The sequence below is a fragment of the Dendrobates tinctorius genome, unplaced genomic scaffold, assembly GCF_039654945.1.
Source record: "Dendrobates tinctorius isolate UK_male_01 unplaced genomic scaffold, ASM3965494v1 ptg000075l, whole genome shotgun sequence".
In the NCBI taxonomy this organism is placed as follows: domain Eukaryota; kingdom Metazoa; phylum Chordata; class Amphibia; order Anura; family Dendrobatidae; genus Dendrobates; species Dendrobates tinctorius.
The window spans coordinates 53,934,630-53,962,447 of record NW_027361743.1 but is presented as its reverse complement, the minus strand read 5'-3'; the positions used below and the strand labels follow the sequence as shown (position 1 = coordinate 53,962,447).

Genomic DNA, 27,818 nt, shown 5'->3' with positions numbered 1-27,818 from the left:
ACTGCTTCCACTCACGTGTGTCTCTCACACAGACAGGCTCTCTGTGTTCCCAGGCTGAGACACTCACACAACCACCTTGCATCTTTTTATATCCACCTCCCATTATTCATTAGCAAGCAGGTGTGATACTGACCAGACTAGGCCACATAAGAAAGGAATCTGGGCGAGATATACCTGCCCTCATCCACTATTCCCACATGATTCTCACATATCCCCCCCCTCTGCTCAGACCACTCTGGTCGAGCAATGACACCCGCCAAACAGTGCACTCGGGACAGGGCATCTGCATTTCCCATCTGTACCCCTGGGCGGTGCTCCACCGTAAAAGTGTAGGCCTGCAGGGCAAGGAACCACCGGGTCACCCGGCTATTCCGTTCCTTGTTCAAGTGCATCCACTTGAGAGGGGCATGGTCAGTGATTAGCCTGAACTTTCGGCCCACCAGGTAATATTTGAGGGCCTCTAGAGCCCACTTAATGGCGAGGCACTCTTTTTCTACGACGGCATACCTTTGCTCGTGTTTATTCAGCTTCCTGCTGAGATAGAGGACTGGGTGTTTCACTCCGTCCCTCACTTGTGAGAGTACGGCCCCGATACCGGTATCAGAGGCATCCGTTTGTACCACAAACTCGCTGCGGAAGTCCGGAGTCACCAGTACGGGCTGAGAGCAAAGTGCCCGTTTTAGGCTATGGAAGGCTTCTTCAGCCGCTAAACTCCATTTAATCATGACGGAGTCTTTCCCTTTTGTAAGATCCGTCAGGGGGGTAGCGATGGCTGCAAAATTGGGTATGAACCGGCGATAATAGCCGGCGATCCCCAGGAAGGCTTGCACCTGCTTCTTGTTGACAGGTTGTGGCCAGTCCTGAACCGCCTGAATCTTATCAACCTGGGGTTTAACAACACCCCTCCCAATTACATACCCCAAATACCGGGCTTCTTCTAGCCCGATGTGACATTTCTTGGGGTTCGCGGTTAGACCTGCCTCCCACAGGTCGTCAATCACAGCTTGTACTTTCTGGAGATGAGTCTCCCAGTCAGAGCTGTAAATGACAATGTCATCCAAATAGGCCGAAGCATACCGCCTATGTGGCCTCAAGACTCGATCCATCAGTCTCTGGAAGGTCGCCGGTGCCCCGTGCAGTCCAAACGGCATATACACATACTGAAATAAACCTTCCGGCGTAGCAAATGCCGTCTTTTCTCTGGCAGCCTCAGCCAGAGGGATCTGCCAATACCCCTTTGTTAGGTCTAGGGTCGTAATATACCGGGCTTTTCCTAACCGATCTATTAACTCGTCGACCCGGGGCATGGGGTAGGCATCAAATTTTGAGACCGCATTCAGTTTCCTGAAGTCATTGCAGAACCGGATGGTGCCGTCCGGTTTAGGAATTAGCTCAATCGGGCTGGACCACGCACTGTGCGATTCCTCAATGACTCCTAACTCTAACATTGCCTTCACTTCTCGGGAAACGGCTTCACGGCGCGCTTCCGGGAATCGGTAGGGCTTTACGTGAACTGTGACACCAGGTTCCGTTACGATGTCATGTTTCATTAGCATAGTCTGCCCGGGTTTTTCTGAGATAAACTTTTGGTTGTGAAGTAGAAACTGCCTGACTTCAGTCTTTTGCCGCTCCGAGAGAGTCTCTGCAACCCATACCTCCGGTACGGTATGCGAGCAGACGGGACGGGCCAGCTCCGCTGACAAGGCAGACCGATCTTTCCAGGGTTTTATCAGATTTACATGATAAATCTGTTCAGGTTTTCGTTTACCTGCCTGGTATACTTTGTATTTTACTTCCCCAACTCTTTCCTTAATCTCAAAGGGGCCTTGCCACTTTGCCAGGAACTTACTGTCCACCGTGGGGACCAGGATCAACACCCTATCTCCGGGTGCAAACGTACGGATCTTGGCGCCCCTATCATAGATTCTTTTTTGGGCTCCTTGAGCCTGTATCATGTGTTCTTTGACGATAGGCATAACAGCCGCAATACGGTCCTGCATTTGTGTGACGTGATCTATCACTGTTTTAAATGGAGTGACCTGACCCTCCCAGTTTTCTTTTGCAACGTCTAACAGTCCGCGAGGACGTCGGGCGTACAATAACTCGAAAGGCGAGAATCCTGTGGAAGACTGGGGTACTTCCCTGATGGCAAAAAGCAAATACGGAAGTAAATAGTCCCAGTTCTTCCCATCCTTGTCTATCACCTTTCTCAGCATCTGCTTCAGAGTTTTATTGAACCGTTCGACCAACCCGTCTGTTTGAGGGTGATACACGGATGTGCGTAACGGTTCGATTTGTAACAATCGGCAGAGCTCCTTCATTACCCTGGACATAAAGGGGGTCCCCTGGTCGGTGAGTATCTGTTTTGGTATACCGACCCGACTAAACACATGCACCAGTTCCTTGGCAATCGTCTTGGTGGCCGTGTTACGCAAAGGGATGGCCTCCGGGTAACGAGTGGCATAATCCAAGATGACCAGGATATGTTGGTGTCCACGTGCAGACCGTGGAAGGGGCCCAACTAAATCCATCCCAATCCTCTCAAACGGGACTTCAATAATAGGTAGGGGTACCAAAGGGCTACAGAACCGGGGCTTAGGTGCAGAGGCTTGGCAGTCAGGACAAGACTCACAATATACTCGAATATCGTGATGCATGCCTGGCCAAACAAAACAGTGTAGTATCCTTTCGGTGGTTTTCTGGACTCCCAGGTGACCTCCCATCACATGTCCGTGGGCCAGGTCCAGCACCTGCCGCCGGTAGGGTTTTGGCACGACTAATAGTTGCACCATATCTTCCCCCTTTTTCTCTATCTGATAGAGTAAATCATTCTCCAGAACCATGTAAGGATATGCCAGCCTAGAGCCAGGTTCTACGGGTACCCCATTTATCACTTTTACATTTGTCCTAGCCTGAGAAAGGGTAGGATCCTTTATTTGCTCGCTTTGGAAGTCATCTTTCTGAACTTCTAAATCCGGCAAACGGGGAGGTGGACGGCTGTCGGCCTCCTCCTCTTCCCCGGTCTCCTCCGTATCACCCGCCATGACTGAAAACGGGAACGGCAGGTCATTTCCCGCAGACTCTTCTCTAGAGTCTTCTGGGGAGACCTCTTCCAGGGGTTCAGGACCCACACGCGCCCTGGGAGAAGAATCATGTACACTATTACCCGAAGGCATCAACTGATTCTCCCACAATTGCCAGAAGTGGGGAAAATCCCGGCCCAGGATAACATCATGCAATAACGCCGGGACGAGTCCCACTTTATGTTGCACAGACCCATAGGAAGTAGTAATGCATATGACCGTGGTGAGGTACGAACAGGTGTCTCCATGCACACATGTTATAGAAAATTTGTCTGATGGTCCAGTCGGGGCTGACACCAGACTGGCCTTCACCAGAGTCACCACACTTCCCGAGTCTAACAATGCCATCAACCAGGGCTGCCACTAGGAATTTTTGGGCCCCATACTGGCAAAATTTATGGGGCCCCCCTTGAGACTCCGCCCAGGCTCCACCCCCAGTTCCGCCTCCACCCTAGCTCCTCCTCCACCACCGTGAACCTTCCAAAATCCCTCCGCCCTTTCTTGGAAAAACTTCACTTCTACATCACGCCCTCACCAATCTCACATTAACACCATATCACATACATAGCCATCAGCTTTAGTTTTGCCCAAAAGATTTTTTAAGCCTGCCACCATGACAAGGTAGACTCTATTGACAGGGCCCTACTCTACTCTAACCTATTAAACATTTGGTAACTTTTTTAACCATTATTGTGCATCCATCTTCAGACAATGACCAGATGATACCGTCAGTGCCCGTCTAACTCTAACCTACTCCAGCAAGCAGTCCCTTATATTAGGTTTCCTACTCCACACTGATGAGGGGCAAATACCCCGAAACAGCTGTCTGTGGATGGATAGCATGTTTTGGCATAGGTGGTTTCCTTCATTGGAGACTGCCCTTCCCGTGGTTGTTCCTTCCCGGTGAAAGACCTGGCTAGTCATTGCTTGCGTTGAGAAACATGTGATGGTGTCTCCGCGGCTTCTGTTTTGCATGTTTTGCATATTTCCCATAAGGGATGGGGGCAGTGCTCTAGAATCACTGCGTTGAGAAACACGTGATGGTGTCTCCGCAGTGTTGGATGTTGATCTCCATGAGGTCAATCATCCTCATTTTTCACACCTTATATTAGGTTGGTCACATATTAAGTCAATGTAATTGTACCCCATGAGACCCCCAGATTCTGTTCCCCCCGTCATGGCTCTTTGGGCACCGCCGCCATGCCACCGGAGACAGAGCCACAGAGACGTCGGAGAGAGTCAGAGACAGACAGACAGTCTAATCACCCTGCTCGCTCACTGACACCGCCTCGTGGCTGGTCTCCCAGTGCCTGCCATCTGCGCCTCGCAGTCCCGCTGCCGTCCACGGTCACCATTTTCTGCTCTCAGCCCGGTCCCACCATGTGGCGCGCTGGCACAGCCTATGGGCGATGGTCACACAAAATCCCTCATGCTCCATTCAAACATCGCTTTAGGACCCCAGAAAAGGGCTTTTGGCTGCCATCTATGTAAGGTGTATGTACACCCCAAAACATGAGAGATCGCAGACATCAGCACTTCAGACCAGACATGCTTCTGTAGACACGGACTGTGCTAGCAAATCGCCAATGATCAGCGCTGACACTTGTATCCGAGGTCCCAGCGGTCAAAGATGACAAGCTGAGAATGGAGGGGCTGCCATGTCCCTGACTAATATGTCCCCCCCACTGCTACAGATCTGATAGTGAACTGCCAATCATATGAATTTACCTGCATGACATTGACATAGGGGATTTCTTTGTGCTCTAATCAGAAACTAGAAAATCCCCAATGTTCAGCACTCGACCTGTAGTGAGGGTCAGCTCTAAGAGTATGCGCACAAGCAGCACATTCAATGTGGACTTTCCTCAACAAAATCATGTCACACGTGTGGATCTTGTCACATACAAGTGACACACTGTGGATTTTAAAATGCGCATTTGAGTGGGAATCTACCACTCGTTTGTATTTACTCACACATTTCCTAGAGAAATATCAATGCGTATCTACAGTATAAGTATCTAATGGTTCCAGGACTGCGCTTTATGTTACATTACCATCACAAATCTGTTCTGTCAAAACCCCACAAAAGAGCCCTGACCCTAAAAATGGCACAGACAGAACGGACTGAGAACCAGTGGAGCTATAAAGCCCCCAGTCAATTTTACACTGCAAAAACACCAACATATGAGAAGTGTGAAGCTTTTATGGGGGGGAGGAACAAGTTCGCATGAGGTCAAACCAAAGCAGACTTCTCCACTGCCTTGCACATTGAGAATAGAGCAGGTGACTTCATAAGAGTTGTCAAAAGGTGACCCCAAAAAATCCTTGAGGAAAGAAAAGACTAGATAATATTACCCCCTCCCCTATGTCTGAGCCCTGCAGCTAGAGCAGGGGAGGGAGAGGACTGGGGGGCTTTGTTTACTGCATTGGGAGTCATCTGGGGACAAGTGACAGACCCCCTAGAAGATGACATCTCATGCACATAGGGCAATCTGTAACAGTGGGGTAAGTAGGCAAGAGCCGGCTCTGCAGCACAGAATATAGGGCAGGTGGGTGGGAGTATGCCCCTGTGGGGTACAACACGGGGATTTACCCTAAGGCTCCCCGTCCCACAATGGCACTGCAGCCCCTCAGAGGGAAACAGGTTTATTGAGCTGGATGGAGCCGCTGCCTCACAGAGCCGTGCACTCCCAGCATGAGAGCCGCAGTCATATCGCAGCTGCTGCAGAAGTCCTATCTGAAGCGTGGTTTCCCTTATCCCCTTTACACGGCCATAAGCGCCCACCACCCACGTTACTTAATAACTTTTTAATGGGGCCCCTCAATGCCAAAATACACGAGCGGCTCTGTACACCTCGTACACACAAGGCTCCGCTCCGTACACCTCGTACACGCACGGCTCCGCTCTGTACACCTCGTACACGCGGCTCCTCTCCGTACACCTCGTACACGCGGCTCCTCTCCGTACACCTCGTACATGCGGCTCCTCTCCGTACACCTCGTACATGCGGCTCCTCTCCGTACACCTCGTACACGCATGGCTCCGCTCCGTACACCTCGTACACGCATGGCTCCGCTCCGTACACCTCGTACACACGGCTCCTCTCCGTACACCTCGTACACGCACGGCTCCTCTCCGTACACCTCGTACACGCACGGCTCCTCTCCGTACACCTCGTACACGCACGGCTCCGCTCCGTACACCTCGTACACGCACGGCTCCTCTCCGTACACCTCGTACACACGCACTGCTCCTCTCCGTACACCTCGTACACACGCACTGCTCCTCTCCGTACACCTCGTACACAAGCGGCTCCGCTCCGTACACCTCGTACACAAGCGGCTCCGCTCCGTACACCTCGTACACACGCACTGCTCCTCTCCGTACACCTCGTACACGCGCGGCTCCGCTCCGTACACCTCGTACACGCGCGGCTCCGCTCCGTACACACAGGGCTCCGCTCCGTACACCTCGTACACGCGCGGCTCCGCTCCGTACACCTCGTACACGCGCGGCTCCGCTCCATACACAAAGTACACATGAGGCTCTGCTCCGTACACAAAGTACACACACGGCTCTACTACATCCACCCTGTAAACCCCTCCTGACCCCACATAGAAACTTTACCTCATCCAGCACCATGACAACCAGCACAGCAGAGTCCTGCATACATGAGACCCCTGATCATGTGACCCCTGACTCCTCCCCTCCTGTGACCTCATCACAGGTCCTATGCGCACACAGCTAGAGAAGCCTGAACAAAATGTAGGGGGGCCAGGGGCCGAGCGCAGACCGGGCTGCCAGTGTGCTCGGGCGCCGGGCCCCCCTAATCACCGGCGTTCCCGCACAGAAACTTTACCTGATCCAGCAGTACAGGACAGCCAGCAGCACAGCAGTGTCCTGTATACGTCCAGGCCCCGATCATGTGACCCCTGACTCCTCCCCTCCTGTGACCTCATCACAGGTCCTGTGCGCACAGCTGGGGCTGCCAGTGTGCTCCGGCGCCGGGCGGGCCCCCCAATCACCGGGGCCCCATACACTTGTAAGGGCTGTCATGCCCTGATGGCGGCCCTGCCATCAACAGTTAAACCACACAAGTGTTTTTCCACATCCTTTTGACCGGCATTCACACTCACTACCCGTGCAACCATAGACATGCGGTTGTTAGAGTCTGTGACGTCGCACTGCATGGGTTCAGTAGTGACCGGACAGTTCGCAGCAATATGTCCCATCTCTTGGCAGCGGAAACACCTAACGGGCCCCTTGCTTATGTGGGGAGGAGGACCCCCATACAGTGATTGGGCTAGAACCAGGGGGACCGCCATCAGGGTTGTTGAAGAAACCACATCAGGGGGATTACAAAGGGAGACATGCGACTGAAGTTGTCAGGGCAACAGGGGGCGGGGCGAGGGTAAAAGGAGCAGGGGACGCGCTGAGGTGGCAGTTGGAAGAGAGCCTGACAGGGGAGAGAGAGCCGTGTGGCAGGGGGAGGACTGTGGCAACTGACGGTGTGGGGAAGAGAGACAGGCAGGAGACTGTCAAAGGAAAATTTGAGACTGTCCGAAGAGCGGCGCATAAGAGACTCTTCCCGGGAGTCCCTCCCCGGATACATACAGATAAATTGATGCCCGCTGATTCCCTCCGTGCTGTGACAGGACCGGGATCTCAGGCAACCGCTGCGACGAGACAGCAATCCGGTATAGTGGCCAGGACACTGCCCCCCTGTCTTCTCCCACAGCTGCGACCCCGTCATTACCGACATCAGGGGACGCCACCTCGCTATAGGCGGCCGCAGAGCCCCTGTCCCGCTTACTGAGGGGACACTGAGCAGAGTTTGTTAAGATTTTATGTTTTTGGACTGCGTCATGACCTGGCTGGGGGACGAGCGCCTTTAAACGGACGCCTGGGAGATTAATCCCCCCGAACAGTTTCTTCAGGGCCTATTGCGCCCCACCATTCCAGCTTCTTCAGGGCCCATTGCGCCCCACCGTTCAGTTTCTTCAGGGCCTGTTGCGCCCCATCGTACTGGTTTCTTCAGGGCCCGTTGCGCCCCACCGACCAGTTTCTTCAGGGCCTGTTGCGCCCCAACGTTCCGGTTTCTTCAGGGCCCGTTGCGCCCCACCGTCCAGTCTCTTCAGGGCCTGCTGCGCCCCATCGTTCCGGTTCCTTCGGGGCCTGCTGCGCCCCACCGTTTTGGTTTCTTCAGGGCCGGACGAGCCCAAGTCCTTCCGTGAAATCTTGGATTACAAGGCAGCCACATCTGCAATCCCTGAGTGTTCGTGGACTCGAGCGACGCCCGGGAGGCTAAGTGCATTATAGAGTATAAGGACCCTTTTTGTTTTGAATGTTTGTTTTACGAGTCCCTGCGAGGACAAATAGGTGTTTCCCCTTTTGTTTCATCGAAGCAGTTTAGCCCTTGCGGCTTTAAACTTATAAAAGTATATTTCACCCCACATTGTCTCGTGTCTCGTCACTGCATCCTGTGAGCCTGCTCGAACCCTACACTTGGCGTAGTCGGCAGGATGCAGTCTCCGAGCGCGGACAGTGGTAGCCCCGAACATGGGGGAGCTGTAAGCTCTGTAAATAATGAGGGTCCCCGTACCAGCATCTCATTGGGGGCCATGTTGAACAACCTGCCTAGATTCTCTGGCTCAAATACTATGCTATGGAGCTGGACAGAGCGGATGAGGGGGCTTTTTCGGATGCACCCAATGACCCCTGACCTGGAAGCTGAAGTGGCACTCATGGCCCTAGACGGGGAGGTGCGGAGGTCAGTGATGTTGAAACCCCCGGGGCACCGCAACACTTTTGAAAAGGTGTTGCAGATAGTGGAACAGACCCACGGGGATCCCACTAATGTGGGAGAGTTAAGGACCCGACTGTTTAGCCGGATGCAGGCAGAAGGGGAGACGATTACTCAGTATATGAATGTACTCCAAGAGTTGCATACGGCTATTGAAAGAAAAGATGGGGTAGGGGTAGGACCTGTTGACATAACCCTACGTGACCTACTGGTGACTGGACTGCGAGATCCACTGATAAAGCAGGCTTTAAGGGAACGGATCAGAATGAATCCCCAAATCGACTTTTCAGAAGTGTGAAGTCAGGCACGGGTTCAGGAGCAAGAGCAGGGGATGGCGGTCCCCGTGGGGAAGGTCCGAGGTGTGGAGGCCTCCTCGAACACAGTTGAGGAACCTCAATGGGTGGAGGAGATGAAGCGTGAATTGAAAAATATAAAGAGCGAGTTGGCTGAAGTAAAGAGAAGAACCGAACCGGAGACTGGACGACCCAGTGCTAATCCCGGTCCCTGGGGGTCACGCTCTCCGCGAGGTGGTCAATCTCTACCGGCCCGGTGTTATGAGTGTGGAGAACCAGGCCACTTCGCCCGAGAGTGTCCGCGGCGTGGGAGATACCCACCCCGGCGGCCATTAAAACTAAAGGGCTCCGGGCTGGGGGGACGCCGCTCGGAGCCGAAAACCACAACTAGGGGTGGTGGAAGTCCCAAAGATTTGGTAGCAAAGTGTCCTGAAGTTTGGGCAGAAGTAGAGGGCCGGGCCGTCCGGTGTCTGGTAGACACGGGGTCACAAGTAACCACTATGCCCGCAGCGTACTTTCAACAAAACTTTCCGGAGGCAGCAAGGCCTCAGTGGGGGCCCATGATTAGACTAGTAGCCGCCAACCAACTGCCGGTTCCGGTTGCCGGAGTAGTGTGGGTGCAGGTGACGTTGTGCGGTAAACCCCTCGGCCGCAGAGGGGTGGTGCTGACTCAAGGAGAAGCTGATCAACGACACCCCGTCACCCTAGGCATGAATATTTTAAAAGAGTTTGGTAACCTGTTGCTTAATGATCCCACACAAAGGACACTGAAGCAGTGGGGTTCTCGCACAGCTCAGGGACAGGTATTCCAGCAGCTGGTGCGAGGTGCGCGGGTGCATCGGGACTGCCAGGAGGGTGAGGCTCTGGGCAAGGTCATCGCGACAGCGGCACCCCTGCTTGTGCTGCCTCCTGGACAGACAGTGGTGGCCCTGCCAATTCGGGCCCCGATACCTTTGGAAGGCGTAGAGGTGCAGGTGGAGCCGTGTCACTCAGAGCACTTACCTCCTGGCATACTGGTGGCCCGTTCCCTCGCTACGGTGCGAAAAGGAACCGCCCTGGTCCGCTGCGTTAACCTTGAAGACCGAGATATCATTCTGAAAGCACGGACTGTACTGGCCAAACTAGTAAAGCCTCTAGAAGAAGTGCTGCCCGCTGCTGCGGTTCAATTACGAGTACACCCCGAGGATCCCGGGGAGGTAACAATATGAACCCTACAGGCCCACGAAGTCTCGACACAAGAGAAGGGCCGAAATATTTTGGAGCAGATGCGGGCCGAGCTTTCTGGACTAACTGCGGCCCAACTTTCACAAGTAAAAGCATTGCTGGGACAGTACCATGAAGTATTTGCTAGTCATGAGGACGACTTTGGGTGTACCACCGCCATCACTCATGAGATCCCCACAGCAGGAGCGGCCCCTATCCGAGAACGATATCGACAGATCCCGCCACAACTCTATCAGGAGGTGAAAACTTTGCTGGCTCAGATGCTACAAAAAGGGGTGATACGGGAAAGTCAAAGCCCTTGGGCGGCCCCCATCGTGTTGGTTCGGAAGAAAGATGGTACACTACGATTCTGTGTGGATTATCGTAAATTGAATGCTTGCACTATTAAAGACTCATACCCACTGCCCCGCATAGAAGAATCTCTGTCTGCATTGGGTAAAGCAACATATTTTTCGACCCTGGACTTGGCCAGTGGGTACTGGCAGGTGCCTATGTCAGAAGAGGACAGAGCTAAGACGGCGTTCATAGTGCCCATGGGACTGTTTGAGTTTAATCGAATGCCATTCGGGCTGGCCAACGCCCCCGGGACATTTCAGCGATTGATGGAGCGATGTCTAGGGGATCTCAATTTTGAGGCCACGTTGATCTACCTGGACGACATCATCGTCTATGCCGCCTCCTTCGAGGACCACCTGAAGCGGTTGGGACAGGTACTCAGCCGGCTGCAAAAGTACGGGTTGAAGGTGAAGCCTCAGAAATGTCACCTATTTCGCTCTCAGATTGAGTATCTGGGTCATGTCGTTTCGGCAGAGGGTGTGAGGCCATCCCGGGAGAAGATTGCTGCTATCCAGGAATGGCCTACCCCGAGACGGTGAAAGACGTGCGGGCTTTTCTGGGGTTAGCTGGATATTACCGTCGTTTCGTAAAGAATTTTGCATGTCGAGCTCGAGCCCTACATGACCTGCTGAAGGGGGCTCCCGCTGGGGCCAATGGGCGGAAAATCCAGTGGCAACACCCTCAGGAAGAGGCCTTCCGAGATCTCAAGGCTGCACTCTCGGATGCCCCAGTGTTGGCTTATGCGGATTTTTCTCAGCCGTTCATCCTGCACACTGACGGGAGTCTTCACGGGCTAGGAGCTGTGTTGTCACAAGTTCAGGATGGCCGGGAAAGGGTGATCGCATATGGAAGCCGTTCACTCCATGACTCCGAGCGTAACCCTGACAATTACAGCTCTTTTAAGCTCGAGCTCCTCGCAGTGGTGTGGGCTATGACGGAGAGATTCGCAGAGTACCTAGCGGGCTCCGAGGTGGTAGTGCGAACTGACAATAACCCACTGGCTCATTTGGAAAACGCCAAGTTGGGGGCTTTGGAGCAGCGATGGGTGGCCCGAATGGCGAAGTACAATTACAAGATTATTTACAAAAGAGGGGCCGAGAATGTTCATGCAGATGCTCTCTCTAGGATTCGACATACAACTCCTGGACAGAATCGAGACGAAGAATTAGAAGGAGAGGAAATACCGTTCGCTCTTACCGCTGCCGTGCTCACCAATGTTGATGCAAAAGTATCTTCCCCAGAGGCCCACAGGGGCATCCTGGAACAATCTCGTAATAAGTGGATACAACAGCAACAAGAAGATGAAGAAGTTGGACTTCTCCGGAAATGGGTCGCTGCTGGTCAATTACCCACTGACACTCAACGACAAACTTTGACCCAAGACCTGTCGCTGATGCTGCGACAATGGGAGAGACTGATTATCCGAAGGGGATTACTGTACCGTAAGATCACTTCGCAAACAACCTCAACGACTGTTTGGCAGGTGGTTACGCCCGGAGCTCAACTACACGAACTGGCTCGAGAGGCTCACGAAAAAGGGGCCCACTTTGGAGTCAAAAAGACTTTGCAATGGTTACAACAGAAAGTTTATCACCCACGCTTGTCGGCTGTTGTGGACGAAGTTTGTCGTACTTGCCGCTTATGTGAATTGGCCAAACCGCCTGCTCAGAGGGCCGCAACACAGACGATTGTGACTTCAGAACCCTTGGAGCTCTTGACGGTGGATTATCTGCACATTGGTCCCGCATTCCAGGGATACGAACACTGCCTCGTCATGGTGGATCATTTCACTAAATTCGCTGTGGTCACCCCTACTCGAGACCAGACCGCGGAGTCAGCCGCCTCCGCAATTTGCAGAAATTTTATACAAGTGTACGGCTGTCCTCAACGCATACATTCCGACCAGGGAGCATGTTTTTTGGGGAAAGTTATGGAGGAACTACATCATCTTTATGGGATTGATAAATCCCGGACCACACCATATCACCCGCAAGGGAATGGGGCTTGTGAGCGATTTAATCGGACATTGATTCAAATGCTACACACTCTGGAGAGTGACAAGAAAGCTCGTTGGCCTGAATATGTTTCTGAATTAGTGTGGGTTTATAATAATCGGGTACATCGAGTAACGGGCTATACTCCTTATTTCCTGCTGTTCGGACGAGAGGGTAAAGGGATCACGGAGGTAGAGTTGGACCCCGAAGAGCCTCGGCCCTGGACCGGAGTGTCGTCTTGGGTCCGAAATCATCGCCACAGGTTGCAAACTCTTCACCGAATTGTACATACCAAACTTCAAGACTGGGAACACCCCGGGAAGAATACAACCTCCCCTCCCCATCTCCAAAGCGGGGACCGTGTGCTTGTACTAGATCAACGCCCCCAGAATAAACTGGAGTCACGTTGGGAAGAGAGTCCTTATCGGGTACTACGCCGTATCCATTCAGAAGGACCTGTGTACGAAATACAGCCCGACCAGGATGAAACACTGCCCACTCGCATTGTGCATCGTAATATGTTACGCCTGTGTATTTCTTCCGACCCGAAGCAACTGGAACCCGTCCCGAAGACATCCGAACCGGAGTCCATATGCTGGGACTCAGACGACGAGGATTTCCCTCCAGTTCCCAAGGGCCCTCCACCCAATAATGAGCCAGTTGACACAATTAACCCACCGGCATCTTGCAGCTCACCGACGTCCACCACCCCAGAAGATTCCACCCCAGTCGAACTTAGACGCTCCGAGCGGTCAACAGCCGGCAAACCCCCCGAACGGTATGAACAAGACCAGTTCGTATGGCAACAAATATTGACACCTTTACAGACCAATCTCAATAGACTAACACCCTCGCCCGAGGACTGGCGAGCTTACAGGGTGGGGGAATGTGGGGAGGAGGACCCCCATACAGTGATTGGGCTAGAACCAGGGGGACCGCCATCAGGGTTGTTGAAGAAACCACATCAGGGGGATTACAAAGGGAGACATGCGACTGAAGTTGTCAGGGCAACAGGGGGCGGGGCGAGGGTAAAAGGAGCAGGGGACGCGCTGAGGTGGCAGTTGGAAGAGAGCCTGACAGGGGAGAGAGAGCCGTGTGGCAGGGGGAGGACTGTGGCAACTGACGGTGTGGGGAAGAGAGACAGGCAGGAGACTGTCAAAGGAAAATTTGAGACTGTCCGAAGAGCGGCGCATAAGAGACTCTTCCCGGGAGTCCCTCCCGGATACATACAGATAAATTGATGCCCGCTGATTCCCTCCGTGCTGTGACAGGACCGGGATCTCAGGCAACCGCTGCGACGAGACAGCAATCCGGTATAGTGGCCAGGACACTGCCCCCCTGTCTTCTCCCACAGCTGCGACCCCGTCATTACCGACATCAGGGGACGCCACCTCGCTATAGGCGGCCGCAGAGCCCCTGTCCCGCTTACTGAGGGGACACTGAGCAGAGTTTGTTAAGATTTTATGTTTTTGGACTGCGTCATGACCTGGCTGGGGGACGAGCGCCTTTAAACGGACGCCTGGGAGATTAATCCCCCCGAACAGTTTCTTCAGGGCCTATTGCGCCCCACCATTCCAGCTTCTTCAGGGCCCATTGCGCCCCACCGTTCAGTTTCTTCAGGGCCTGTTGCGCCCCATCGTACTGGTTTCTTCAGGGCCCGTTGCGCCCCACCGACCAGTTTCTTCAGGGCCTGTTGCGCCCCAACGTTCCGGTTTCTTCAGGGCCCGTTGCGCCCCACCGTCCAGTCTCTTCAGGGCCTGCTGCGCCCCATCGTTCCGGTTCCTTCAGGGCCTGCTGCGCCCCACCGTTTTGGTTTCTTCAGGGCCGGACGAACCCAAGTCCTTCCGTGAAATCTTGGATTACAAGGCAGCCACATCTGCAATCCCTGAGTGTTCGTGGACTCGAGCGACGCCCGGGAGGCTAAGTGCATTATAGAGTATAAGGACCCTTTTTGTTTTGAATGTTTGTTTTACGAGTCCCTGCGAGGACAAATAGGTGTTTCCCCTTTTGTTTCATCGAAGCAGTTTAGCCCTTGCGGCTTTAAACTTATAAAAGTATATTTCACCCCACATTCAGTCTCGTGTCTCGTCACTGCATCCTGTGAGCCTGCTCGAACCCTACACTTAGACCATAGTTCGTTACTCTCGGCCTCGCAGTGCGGGCAGTCCCGTTTTCCTCCCCCACTGTCTTAGGGATTTTTCCATCTCCCCTACTCCCTGGAACAGTCTTACCGGTTCCACGTGGAGATGATGAAGAACGAGGTGGGGTAGCGTCGTCTCGGAGTCCTTCCGCCACGGAGTAACGTTCAACCAGATCCACCAGTTGATCTGCCGTCGTAGGATTTCCATGGCTTACCCACTTCCTCAGGGCTGGCGGTAGAGCTCTCAGGTACTTGTCCATGACGACTCTCTGGATTATCTCTGGCGCTGTCAGCACCTCGGGTTGTAGCCACTTCTTCGTCACGTGGACCAGGTCGAACATCTGTGACCGCGGTGGTTTATCCGGCTGATAAGTCCATTGATGCACTCTCTGTGCACGGACAGCGGTCGTCACTCCCAGCCGGGCCAAGATCTCGGCTTTCAATTTGTCAAAGTCCTGCCCGGCTTCAGGCTCTAAGTCATAATAAGCCTTTTGGGCCTCACCGGAAAGAAACGGGGCAATCAGGCCGGCCCACCGTGCCTTCGGCCATTTTTCTCGTACCGCCGTCCGTTCAAACGTGGTCAGGTATGCCTCGACGTCATCTTCGGTCGTCATCTTCTGCCAGTACCGACTCACGTGAATCACTCTCGACTCGGCTTCCAGGTTAACCTCATGTAGGCTTGCCAGGCGCTGCGCCACCTGCTGGAGAAGCGAACGATCGGTAGCTGTCATGTCCACCAACTCCTTCAGCTGGACAGCGGTGGACTGTACCAGCGCTTTCACCACGTCCTCCATGCTCATGCTTGCAACGTGATGCCCGCGTTCTCCACCACAATGTGATAAAACACTCCGGGATCGCCTTTGCTGGGGTCAAAGGTCACGTGCGTTCAGCATAAAACTCAGGCGCAGAGCTGGGATTCGGGTATAACTGACTCTGGGTCAGGTTTATTAATGGTGAAAGCAATGCATAAAAGAAATAAAACATAAAACAAATCCTTGCCTGTCCGGCACTAACTAAACAAAGTGCAACCTAACTACCAACTGGCGGGCTTCTCCCGTCCAGCCAAACCACAGTTGCAGTGGGCACTGCTTCCACTCACGTGTGTCTCTCACACAGACAGGCTCTCTGTGTTCCCAGGCTGAGACACTCACACAACCACCTTGCATCTTTTTATATCCACCTCCCATTATTCATTAGCAAGCAGGTGTGATACTGACCAGACTAGGCCACATAAGAAAGGAATCTGGGCGAGATATACCTGCCCTCATCCACTATTCCCACATGATTCTCACAGTATAAAACAGTGAAATGACCATTCACACATCAATTTTTTTTATGGATCTGTGTGTCCTTTCTGTTAAACTCAATTCATGTCATTTTCTCATCAGTATTTCTGCTATTCAAGTCTATGGGGATCCATTACAAAGGGATGAAAAATGGAAGAAATCCTTTTGTATCTGTCTTTAACTGATCCAATGCTAAGTAAAAATGGAAATGAAAGTTCAGGCAATATTTAAAAAAATGGAAGATAAAAAAAAGGGTGCAAATTGGATGATGCTTGGGAGAAAAACGCTCCATTTTTAATTTGTGTGAGTGAAGTGTAAATTTAATAATACACAAATGTCCATTTTGTAAGAAGCAATGGCACTTCAAACAAACGTTTAGAACCAAAATTCGGACTTACATCCTTATTAGCCAAAGGAAGAGACCCATCTCATAGATTTAAAATAATAATATTTAGTTCTAATTATTTTTAAAAAAATTATTAAAATACATAAAATTTATCACAGAATGCCCAGTAGGGGGAACCCTAATCCAATCCTGTTCAGGGATATATAGAATATTATTAGATGTAATTCTAATAACTAGAGTTGAGCGAAACGGGTCAAAAAATTTCAAAAGTCGCCGACTTTTGGCAAAGTCGGGTTTCATGAAACGAAACCCGACCCTAGGATGAGGTCGGCCACGAGGTCGGCGACTTACGCGCCAAAGTCGCGTTTCAAAAGTTTGTTTTGCGCTCCTTTTCAGCCAATCAGGATCCACGGACACTGTGGGCAACGTGATGACATAGGCACGGGTCACCACCATCTTTCAGAAGGGCATGCAAGTGATTGGCTTGCTTTGGTGGGCGTCACAGGGGGTATAAAAGGGCGTGCACGCCGACCGCCATCTTACTTCTGCCGATCTTAGCATAGGGAGAGGTTGCTGCTGATTCTGTAGGGAGAGCGTTAGGCAGGGAAGAAGAAAAAAAAACTGCTTCTGCTGCTAGCGATTTTGCCTGTACAACACACCAGTCACTGTGTGTGCAGTGCAAGGGGAGGCTATATTGTGGTGTATCAGTGGTGTTGGTTGTTGGGCTGCCTTCTAAGGCTTCCTGACAGCTGCATTGCTGTTTACCCACTGCTCTGCAAACTGCTTTTTTAAAAGCAATCCCAATTTTTTTTTTTGTCCTGCTGAGGTACTGAGCGTGCATTTTTTCACACCATACAGCGGTGTACGCTCCTCACACAGTACCGTGTAACGGCTGTTATCACAGCCACAGTGAAGCTATCTGTGTCACTCTGTGAGAATAAGTCGAGGACATGTTCCGTTCTTACAGACCTGCACTCTAGGGAGATTCCTATTCTGCCCAATTCTACATACACCTTGTAGTTTGTGATACACTAGCCAATTTCTGCCTGTGACATAGCGCTGTGATATTCAGTGGGCCTCACACAATCCAAAAGTGTCCAGTGTCCACAAGTGTCTGCAGAAATTCAAAATCTCCCTTATCCTCTAGTTACTTTTGTCACAGCTGTGCCATCGAGCCTGTGACATAGCGCTCAGATATTCAGTGGGCCTCACACAATCCAAAAGTGTCCAGTGTCCACAAGTGTCTGCAGAAATTCAAAATCTCCCTTATCTTCTAGTCACTTTGGTCACAGCTGTGCCATCGAGCCTGTGACATAGCGCTCAGATATTCAGTGGGCCTCACACAATCCAAAAGTGTCCATTGTCCACTAGTGTGAGCAGAAATTCAAAATCTCCCTTATCCTCTAGTCACTTTGGTCACAGCTGTGCCATCGAGCCTGTGACATAGCGCTCAGATATTCAGTGGGCCTCACACAATCCAAAAGTGTCCATTGTCCACTAGTGTGAGCAGAAATTCAAAATCTCCCTTATCCTCTAGTCACTTTTGTCACAGCTGTGCCATCGAGCCTGTGACATAGCGCTCAGATATTCAGTGGGCCTCACACAATCCAAAAGTGTCCATTGTCCACTAGTGTGAGCAGAAATTCAAAATCTCCCTTATCCTCTAGTCACTTTGGTCACAGCTGTGCCATCGAGCCTGTGACATAGCGCTCAGATATTCAGTGGGCCTCACACAATCCAAAAGTGTCCATTGTCCACTAGTGTGAGCAGAAATTCAAAATCTCCCTTATCCTCTAGTCACTTTGGTCACAGCTGTGCCATCGAGCCTGTGACATAGCGCTCAGATATTCAGTGGGCCTCACACAATCCAAAAGTGTCCATTGTCCACTAGTGTGAGCAAAAATTCAAAATCTCCCTTATCCTCTAGTCACTTTTGTCACAGCTGTGCCATCGAGCCTGTGACATAGCGCTCAGATATTCAGTGGGCCTCACACAATCCAAAAGTGTCCATTGTCCACTAGTGTGAGCAGAAATTCAAAATCTCCCTTATCCTCTAGTCACTTTGGTCACAGCTGTGCCATCGAGCCTGTGACATAGCGCTCAGATATTCATTGGGCCTCACACAATCCAAAAGTGTCCATTGTCCACTAGTGTGAGCAGAAATTCAAAATCTCCCTTATCCTCTAGTCACTTTGGTCACAGCTGTGCCATCGAGCCTGTGACATAGCGCTCAGATATTCAGTGGGCCTCACACAATCCAAAAGTGTCCAGTGTCCACAAGTGTCTGCAGAAATTCAAAATCTCCCTTATCCTCTAGTCACTTTGGTCACAGCTGTGCCATCGAGCCTGTGACATAGCGCTCAGATATTCAGTGGGCCTCACACAATCCGAAAGTGTCCATTGTCCACTAGTGTGAGCAGAAATTCAAAATCTCCCTTATCCTCTAGTCACTTTTGTCACAGCTGTGCCATCGAGCCTGTGACATAGCGCTCAGATATTCAGTGGGCCTCACACAATCCAAAAGTGTCCATTGTCCACTAGTGTGAGCAGAAATTCAAAATCTCCCTTATCCTCTAGTCACTTTGGTCACAGCTGTGCCATCGAGCCTGTGACATAGCGCTCAGATATTCATTGGGCCTCACACAATCCAAAAGTGTCCATTGTCCACTAGTGTGAGCAGAAATTCAAAATCTCCCTTATCCTCTAGTCACTTTGGTCACAGCTGTGCCATCGAGCCTGTGACATAGCGCTCAGATATTCAGTGGGCCTCACACAATCCAAAAGTGTCCAGTGTCCACAAGTGTCTGCAGAAATTCAAAATCTCCCTTATCCTCTAGTCACTTTGGTCACAGCTGTGCCATCGAGCCTGTGACATAGCGCTCAGATATTCAGTGGGCCTCACACAATCCAAAAGTGTCCATTGTCCACTAGTGTGAGCAGAAATTCAAAATCTCCCTTATCCTCTAGTCACTTTTGTCACAGCTGTGCCATCGAGCCTGTGACATAGCGCTCAGATATTCAGTGGGCCTCACACAATCCAAAAGTGTCCATTGTCCACTAGTGTGAGCAGAAATTCAAAATCTCCCTTATCCTCTAGTCACTTTGGTCACAGCTGTGCCATCGAGCCTGTGACATAGCGCTCAGATATTCAGTGGGCCTCACACAATCCAAAAGTGTCCATTGTTCACTAGTGTGAGCAGAAATTCAAAATCTCCCTTATCCTCTAGTCACTTTGGTCACAGCTGTGCCATCGAGCCTGTGACATAGCACTCAGATATTCAGTGCGCCTCACACAATCCAAAAGTGTCCAGTGTCCACAAGTGTCTGCAGAAATTCAAAATCTCCCCTGTCCTATAGACACCTTGTACCTTGTTTTACATTACTATATAGTTTGTTGGATTTTGTCTACATTTCTACCAAAAATGAGGAAGGCTGGTGGAAGAGGCCGTGGAATTGGGCGGGGGTTGGCAGCTGGTAATGATGGTGTTGGTGGTGGATCTGATGGTAGTGGCAAGAGCAAAATAGGACCGAATGCAGGAGGTGTTGAGCCTGCGTCATCGTCTGGCTCCATAAGGCTTCGAAGGCATAGTTTTCTAGGAGTTGGCAAACCGCTTTTAAAGTCAGAGCATCAGGAAAAAGTTTTGTCTTACATTGCTGACTCAGCCTCCAGCTCTATCGCCTCCTCTTCTTCAGTTGTAAAAAGTAAAAGCACTGAGTCATCATTGGAGGCTCATGTTCATGAACCACACCTTTCCTTGTGTCCTTCACCCCAACCAAGATTGAAGGATGACGCAGGCCATACTACTGATTACTCCATGGAGCTGTTTTCACATACCATGCCTGGATTATCAAGTGAAATGGTGAATTACCCAGGCCAAGATGAATCTGACATGGAGTGCACTGATGCACAGCCGCTGATGGATGATTCTGCTGGTACATTCACTCAGAGCACTACATTGTTCTCGCAGTGTACAGAGCCAGATTCTGACCCTGATGAGACTCAGGTGCCCCTTCCCGCACACTATACCACCATACACGGTGACACAGAGGAAGGTGCACATGACATTGAAGAGGAGGTGATGGATGACCCAGTTGTTGACCCAGATTGGCATCCATTGGGGGAAGAGGGTGCTGCTTCCAATAGCTCAGATGAGGAGCATCCACAGCAGACATCGACATCGCAACAGCTGTTATCTGGCAGGCCCGGAGCACTCCAAAGACAGGTTCCAAAAATCAAAAGAGTTGCAGGACAGCTTGTCCAGCGGGTCAAAAGATCACAGCGTGCTAGGCCGCAAAATGTCTGCCAAAGTAGGAAGAGTGCAGTGTGGCACTTTTTTGAACAAAATCCTCATGATCAGGCCAAGGTTATCTGTAAGAAGTGCGCAAAGACCTTTAGCCGAGGGAAAAATCTGAAAAATTTGAATACCAGTTGCATGCTTAGACATTTAACCACCATGCACTTGCAAGCGTGGACACAACACCAAACCTCAAGTGCCACATGTGCAACTGATCACAACGAAGGTAGTCAGCAACGCTACATTGTTTCCCCCACTGTAAGCCCACCGGTTAGCACAGCAGCAAATGTTGAGGTGTCGTTGCAAGGCCACTGCAGTCAGGGAATCCCACTGTTATATCAACGAAAGACTGATTCTAGGCCATCAGAAAGAACAACAACTCCATCACCATCATCAACCCTCTCTCAGTCCGCCCTGTCCACCGCTACTTCCACCATATGCAGCTCTCAAGTCCAACTCACCCTCCCAGACACTATGAGTAGGTCAAGAAAGTACTCAGTCTCTCATCCGCGTACACTGGGTTTGAACGCCCACATTGCCAAACTAATCTCGTTTGAGATGATGCCCTTTCGGTTGGTGGAAAGCGCAGCTTTCCGCGAACTCATGGCCTATGCAGTACCACGCTATGACCTACCCAGTCGTCACTTCTTCTCTTGCAAAGCCATCCCAGCCCTCCACCATCATGTGAAAGACCGCATTGTCCATGCACTCAAGCAGTCAGTGAGCGGAAAGGTGCACCTCACAACTGATGCATGGTCCAGTCGGCATGGCCAGGGCCGTTACGTGTCCATCACTGCGCACTGGGTTAATGTGGTGGATGCAGGGTCCACAGGGGACAGCGGTGGTGGGACAGTGCTGCCTAGCCCACGGTATAGGAAACAGTTGGCTGTAGGCGTTCGACCCTCCTCCTCCTCCTCCAGAAGCGAAAGCTTGTCCACAGAGCGCAGTCGTACGAGCACTCCATCTGCAGCTGCCACTGTTGCACACGAGGTGTCCCCCTATCGAGCAGCTAGTGGAAAGCGTCAGCAGGTTGTGTTGCAGATGATGTGTTTGGGCGACAGACACACCGCCGAGGTGCTGGCCGAGTACTTGAAGCGACAAACTGAGTCATGGCTGGGCAGTGTACATCTTGAGGCAGGCAAGGTAGTTAGTGATAACGGCCGTAATTTTGTGGCAGCCATAGCCCTTTCAAAACTCAGCCACATACCTTGCTTGGCTCACACCTTGAACCTGGTGGTGCAGTGCTTCCTCAAAAATTATCCGGAGTTAACAGCCCTGCTCCAGAAGGTGCGAAGACTGTGCGCGCACATCCGCCGGTCGCCTGTACACTCCGTTCGTATGCAGAAGCTGCAGCGATTGCTCCACCTTCCCAACCACCGCCTCATTATCGACATTGCAACAAGGTGGAACTCCACCCTGCACATGGTGGAGCGGCTGTGCGAGCAGAGGCAGGCCATAATGCATTTGTGGGAGGATACACGGCCAGGCACTTTGAGAGCAGACATGGAGTTGACAGGTGTGCAGTGGTCGAAGCTGAAAGACCTCTGTAAAGTCCTTCAGTGTTTTGAAGAATGCACACGGCTGGTAAGCGCAGACGACGCCATCCTAAGCATGAGCATCCCACTTATGCGTCTGCTCATGCAAACTTTGACGCACCTTAAGGAGCAGGCTTCTGCAGCCAATGTTGATGAGGAGGAAGAGGAGGAGGGAATCCTTGATGACATTCAGCCATTGTCTGCTCAGGGACCTCTCCTGGACGAGGTGGAGGAAGAAGAGGAGGAGGAGGATGATGGGGATGATTACTTAGGGGAGGAGGATGCATCTCGTGGGGCAAGTGAAAATGTTGGCGTGGCAAGGTCTGGTACAGGGTTTGTGCGTGACTGGAGGGATGTGGATTTGCCAGAAAGTGCTCCTCCAACCAGCACTCGCAGTGCATCATTGACACCGGGAACATTGGCCCACATGTCAGATTATGCCTTGCAGATCCTAAAAAGGAACCCCTGCATTGCCAAAATGATGAACGATGACGACTACTGGTTGGCCAGCATCCTGGGTCCACGCTATAAAGGCAAATTACAAAACATCATGCCACAGGAGAACCTTGACCTAATATTGGCTAATAAACAAGCAACTCTGGTAAATCGGTTGCTGGAGGCATTCCCAGCACACAGCAGCGGTGATGGTTCTCACACGAGCCGTACGGGCCGGGGTCAGCTTGGCAGAGGTGTTCGTGGTGCACACAGCAGAAGTGGCGTTGGAGACAGGGGTTTCATGACAATGTTGTGGACTGATTTTTCAAGTACCGCTCACACAACTGGTAATACTGCATCAATGGAAAGTGACAGGAGACAGCAGTTGTCAACTATGGTTACAAACTACTTTTCCTCCCATATCAATGTTCTCCCACACAGGTCATTCCCCTTTGACTATTGGGCCGCTAAACTGGACACCTGGCCTGAATTGGCACAATGTGCCTTACAGGAGCTCGCTTGCCCAGCTGCAAGTGTGCTATCGGAAAGAGTCTTCAGTGCAGCTGGATCAATCCTGACAGAAAAAAGGACCCGTCTGTCAACCCAAAATGTGGATGATCTAACCTTCATTAAAATGAACCACGCATGGGTTTCCAAGGATCTTGTCCCACCTTCCCCTGATGACACATAGGGTGACAGAAAAATGGCTTGCTTTGGTCCACCTCTTCCTGGGACTTGACCTATTTCACCTTTTGCATCAGCTGAATGTCCAACATCAACATATGCCACTTTCTAAAACTCCCTAACTGTGCTGCCTCCCCCCCATGGCCGGGGTCACCACCTAGCGCACGACACCGTGCGAGTGCCGTTGCCCTGGACAGGTGGGTAGGCCGACTCTTGGGCGCGGGCACTTGCACAGGGTCCCTCATAGTGCAATCAAGTGTCTCTGACGGTGGTGGTGCACACCCGCCGTCAGACACACCGCCGTACTATGAGGGGCCCAGTGCCAGTACCGACGCCCACGAGTGGGCCCCCCTTGCTTGGGCAGGGCCCCAGCATTTGCAATCTTTACCTCTCCCTGCTCCTCCGCTGTGTAGTCTGGGCCGTCAAATCCATACTGTGTCTGACACCGTCTGAGCCTGCCTCCTGATGTATAGACATATATTTTGAATGTGTACACTATGCTATCCATACATGTTATCCGGGGATACGGTACCCTTTCTAACCTTTGTGCAATCACGTGCAATCCATACTGGGCCTAACACCGTCTGAGCCTGCCTCCTGATGTATAGACATATATTTTGAATGTGTACGCTATCCATACATGTTATCTGGGGATACGGTACCCTTTCTCACCTTTGTGCAATCACGTGTAATCCATACTGGGCGTGAGAACGGCTGGCGAGCTGTTAAGCAAGCTACAGCACCTGTGGTTTGCACACGTAAGTTTTTCGTTTTTTCAGGAATGACGGTTAGGCCTAATTCCGGAACAGCGGTTGACCTGCACTTACTGGGAAATCATTGTTCGCGGGTAATAATTGTAATCAGTGATCCCCATCACTAACGTTGTTCAGCGGGTTATCTGCACCTGTAAGCGACAAACGCTGGCCTTTTCAGTGTAGCGCGCATGCAGCCACGGACATGTAAGGGCATGACACACCAGTTATTGGCCAATCTCATGTGCCAGAGCCTCACGTGTCCCTCTAGTAAGCCGGACTCGGACCGCGGGGCATGACGGAGTCTCGTTCGTTAACGGAATTAAGCTTGCAATGTGTGCATCTGTTCTGTAGCTGGCATGGTTGAGGTTTCCCAGGTGGGGTCGAATTTAACCGTAGGCTCCACTCCTGGTGGTGCCCTTCTGGACATTCCTTTAAGGTTCAGCTTTGCAACCATACTGCCCACGTAAAACAAACACTTTGCCTTCATGAACGCTGTTTGGAGGGTCATGACTCGTGGGAATAACGCTGCCCAATCAGTTAACCTGCTAGAGAGATCGTTCGTTGCTCCCAAGCATGACATCACACTCCCTAGGAGGAAGGTAATGCCACTGTGGCGACCGTACTCCTGGGGGCGACACAAGTGCACTGATGCCTAGCCACTGCTTGATGAATCTGCTGGTACATTGACCCAGACCACTACATTCCCCTCGCACGCTACACGGCCTGAATCTGACCCTGATGAAACTCAGGTTACCCTTCCCATATACAGTTCCATCTTACACGGTGACAAAGAGGAAGCTGCAGATGAAAGTGCAGGTTTGGCCCACCCGCCATCAGACACACCACCGTACTATCAGGGGCCCTGTGCCAGTGCCGTCGCCAACGAGTGGGCCCCCCCTGCTTGCTCAGGATCACAGCACTTGCAAAGTTGAAATACTGTGCAGTGAGATGGAAGATGGGGACGACGAGGAGTCCAGACAAGTACAGGGATTCCCTAGCGAGGAGACTTATTTGATTGTTTTCAATGTTGGGACAGCAATTTTTGGGGAGCACTATACTCTGGAGAATGATAGATGGGGCCCACCATACACTGGAACATTCCAAAGGTGGACATCAGACACTGGAGCAGCATTTACAGGGCCCATTATACACTAGAGCATTAGAAATGGGGCCCATTATGTTTGGAGTATTATTTGGGCCCATAAGACAGTGGAGCTTCATCCATGGGGACTAACATATACTGTAGCATTATGTGGAGCTCATCATATACTGTTTCAAACATTATATGGGACCAATGATTCTGTATGGAGAAATAGATGGGCCTCGTCATGAGATGTAAAAAGTGAAGTATTTTTCATTGTACTATACCGCTATTTCTCTGCCGTATCGGAGCATGATGAGTTGTGGTATGTGTTAAAGGGGCGCTCTTTCGCCCAGGGCACATGAAAACCTGGAGCCAGCCCCCCCCCCCACAACTGTAGCCAAATAACCCCCATTTTTCAGTGCGTAACTTGTATTATGAAGTTAATTAAGGTTGACAAGCTTAAGTAAGAAGAATTGATGCTTTTGGCATTCAAATGGGCACTGTAGGTGTGTTTCCTGTCCTCCTCTCACTGCCGACTTTTATTCCCCATTGACTTACATTGGGTTTCGTGTTTCGGGACGACCCCGACTTTTCCCTATAATCGGACGATCTTGCTCGATCCGACTTTTGGAAAAGTCGGGTTTCACGAAACGAAACGCGACCCTAAAAAACCAAAAGTCGCTCAACTCTACTAATAACCATACGAAAATAAATATAAGAGAAAACCAAAAGCAAAACACAAAACAAATATCCTGGAATAAAAAAGTAAAAAAATATATTGCAAAAACTGCATGAAGGTAGTAATAATAGTAATAATAAGGGTATTTAGAAAATAAATATAAGTAGGATCAAGGTACATAATTAAGGCGTAGATAACAATAAAGTAATAAGGAAAATCTGATATAAATATATCGGTCTAAAGATCCCACTTATATATATATTTGAACAGCTTTTCCACCTTAATGCAAACTAGAGAAATACATTTCTCTCATAATGAATGCAGATACAGGTGTAATATGGTGAAGCAAAATTGACTTCTGCCATATGTAATCCCACACAGGCTATATTGTATATCATGATACTGCCAGCATATGCAGTGCAGTAAATAGACATATTATAACAACATAGTCAAAATGTCACATGGAGGCAAGAACGCTAACCTAAACGAAGGAGTAGATAAAACGCCCTCCCCCTCACCCCGACGTACATTTCGCTTTTGGATTCTTCCCCTGGAAGCTTTAGCTTGTCCTATTAATTCTCCTATAATCTAACTATTCCCTGTTCTCCTTTTCTAATTTTTCCTCAGAATTTGGTCCTCCTATCCATTGTTCCCACAGCCTCCATGCGCTCAGTAGCACTTTGTATCTCTACTTATGCAGATACTGGATGATGACTGATTAATGCAGCGTCATTAGAATATCCCTATTTATTATAATTATGGCTGGACGGTACTTGACATGATCTTTTTACCCTTTGTGTCCCCTTATTTCTTCATAGATTGTACAGTAAGTTTGCGAGCAGGACCCTCATTCCTCTTGTGTGTATTGTTTAATAACATATAATTGGTGTAATGTCTTATATAGTTCAGGGGTGAACATATCATTGGTGAAGCTGCCACACTGGGGCCCAAGAGGTAAGGGGGCCCATTTCTACCTCCAAAGCAGGTGCAATTTTGCATTTTTAGCAGCTGTTGGGCTGCAAAGGGCCCATATATTGTTCTTGCACAGGGGCCCTTTTCTGTCTGTGTCCGTCAATGATATAGTCCATACTGTATATATATTCTGTTATCACACACTGCATCTTGCACTATTTCACTGAAAGTGTTACCTATTACTACTGATACGAGCGGCACTTACTGAGCTCTAAAATGATCATAATTGCACAATTATCGGCACAAGATTCTCACGCTTCAAACAAATCAGGAACACAATTTATATTAATGGACACCAGAAAAGGTCCTCTGTTTTTACATACCGGGCGTCCAGGATCTTATAGATAGATAGTCGTTATTCCCTATTGATGGAAGAGTAAGATTTGTGAAAGAGACACAAAACTCCAGACATGTAGTAATGAGACAAGGAAAGTGGGCACTCACCGCTTCCCGGTTATCTGTCAGCCTGATTTCAGATTTGTGGGACTTGAAAGTGAGCACATGGTTATGGACAATCTGTCTATTTACACAGTGTCCTAATCCTGGTCACTAAAGTCACATTTTCCCCTCTGTCTATTTACATATGACATTGTGACCCTTTCACAATTCATTCCCCACGTGATTTTCGCTAGTCTCACTTACTATATGCTGCTTATAAATCTATTTAACATACGTGATCAATGGAAATGTAAGAGGACATATTATTTCACCAATGGAAACATTCTAGGAAATGTGAGGGATTTAGCTGTTTAACCCCTTAACAACCAGGGGTATTTCAGTTTTTAACTTTTTTATTTTTCCGTCAATATGGCCATGTTAGGGTTTGTTTTTTGCGACAAGAGTTGTTTTGACCTACACCATTGGTTTTACCAT

The 27,818-nt window shown here is 50.5% G+C and overlaps 1 protein-coding gene across 5 annotated transcripts in view; it reads right to left on the bottom strand.

Moving 5' to 3' along the window:
- LOC141096562 (mitochondrial ornithine transporter 1-like) overlaps positions 1-27,818 on the bottom strand; it is a 116,147-nt gene that overhangs the window by 63,413 nt on the left and 24,916 nt on the right. Inside the window, exons 1-2 of one of the 5 annotated variants that reach the window (XM_073583276.1) lie at positions 27,390-27,479; positions 27,269-27,307 (exon numbers count right to left, since the gene is read on the bottom strand). The exons of 3 other annotated variants lie outside the window; for them this stretch is intronic. The gene's annotated coding sequence lies outside the window, so the exon portion shown is untranslated. Of the gene's footprint in view, positions 1-27,268; positions 27,308-27,389; positions 27,480-27,818 lie in introns of those variants that run through there. One more of the 5 variants, XM_073583281.1, reaches the window with a different exon arrangement.